Source organism: Macrobrachium rosenbergii, chromosome 30, assembly GCF_040412425.1.
Source record: "Macrobrachium rosenbergii isolate ZJJX-2024 chromosome 30, ASM4041242v1, whole genome shotgun sequence".
NCBI classification, from domain to species: domain Eukaryota; kingdom Metazoa; phylum Arthropoda; class Malacostraca; order Decapoda; family Palaemonidae; genus Macrobrachium; species Macrobrachium rosenbergii.
Genome location: NC_089770.1, coordinates 28962696 through 28964433, shown reverse-complemented (window position 1 = coordinate 28964433; position 1738 = coordinate 28962696). Strand labels below are relative to the sequence as shown.

The window sequence follows — 1738 nt, the reverse complement described above, 5'->3', positions numbered from 1 at the left end:
ATATATATATATATATATATATATATATATATATATATATATATATATTTGTCATTTGGGAATACAAATAACAATCCTGGATTGCATTGAAAACGTTATATGTAATAATATAATCACCGATGCGACCTTTAAAACCTTGTCCTCGCTTTGCTTACTCATTTACGATTTGCCTTTAACCACACACACACACACACACACACACACACACACACACACATATATATATATATATTTATATAAACATGTGTATGCGTGTGTGTGTGCTATGTGTTGCCAGGCTATATTGGCCCGTATATACAGTGTGTATATATATTCATCTAATTGGCTTTCCAGTCACAATTAACATACATCTCCATGGCTTATTAACACTAGACTGGGTTGTAATTCTATAATCTTTATTTCAAAATATGAAGTATCCTTACCTACAAGTAAGGGTATTAGAGAGTTTATGTTGATTAACTGCGATCATCCTCTGAATCTAGCGAGAAGCTCCAATAAAGCAAATCTAAATATAAAATCTTTTAATTAACTGACACACTGACATCTCGTTTCCAGTAACAGCTTCCAGGTCACCTCCAGAAGGAACTTCCTTCAACGGTCGGTGTCATCACCCGTCAGTCTTTGAATCCTGAAAGAGAGGAGGGAAAACGAAAAGAATTAATAATCATTTTGCAACTCTGTTGTTGCCAAACGTGACACAAAATTTTTTGAAAAGTAGTTATAACTGACATGATATCAAAACATACAATAACAACAGTACATAAGAAGCATTCCTACAGCATATGATCCATCAGTATCAACAAAGTCACACAGCTCTTTTATGATTCGGATCTATCTCAACATTCAAGAAACTGGTTCCTAGAGAAGAAAATGGCAGGATCTTTCTAACAACTAGGTTTAAAGGAGGTTCATTGGACTGACCTCTGGGCATGGGATAATGCAAGTGCATGGCTTGTATGGGTCACAGCAGGGGCAGTGAGGAGGGCAGCATTGTGTAGGTCCTGGTTTAGGTGGTCTTCCTCCACCCTGAAATGCCAAAGTGCCGTAAATTTGCATATACAAATACATAATATACATATACATATATATATATATATATATATATATATATATATATATATATATATATATATATATATATATATATATATATATATATATATATACACATATAAAGTTAATAGCATTGGAGTTCTCATGATTCTATACTCACTCCATATGGGGTCCCTTCCCCTTCGGCCAGCAGTCCCAGGAGAACCACAAAAGCCAGGACCATTCCAAGAAAGAGACGCATCTCAACAGCTGAAGACCTGAGGACAAATGAATATTGGGTATTCTCATTATAATTAGCTTTTATCATAATTAAATTCATTCTGGCCCTGATTAACAATTACTAACACATAATATATATATATATATATATATATATATATATATATATATATATATATATATATATATATATATATATATATATATATATATATATATATATTATTATATTTTAAGTGACCATTGGATCTCCCCTTTCACATCGTGCTGAAACCAATTGAATAAATCTTGGAACACAGAATTCTGAAGTCCGAAGCTTTACTAAATAAGGTCGATCACTCTTTGGTCCCTGATTAACCCCAGAAGAGCAAAACAATTCAAAACAAATGCGTGGGTGAATTTCGGTGCCATCGTGGTTATCTTGTAAAATTATAGTCAGTTAGGATCAGGTAAGTTCCTTTGAGGG

At 33.1% G+C, this 1738-nt stretch overlaps 1 long non-coding RNA gene across 1 annotated transcript; it reads right to left on the bottom strand.

Annotated features, from left to right (window-relative positions):
- Positions 1-320: 320 nt before the first annotated feature.
- Positions 321-1314, bottom strand: LOC136854797 (uncharacterized). Its single transcript, XR_010857809.1, has 3 exons — positions 1214-1314; positions 922-1026; positions 321-628 (listed from the first exon to the last, which is right to left on the bottom strand). It is a non-coding gene; the product is annotated as an uncharacterized lncRNA (long non-coding RNA).
- Positions 1315-1738: the final 424 nt, after the last annotated feature.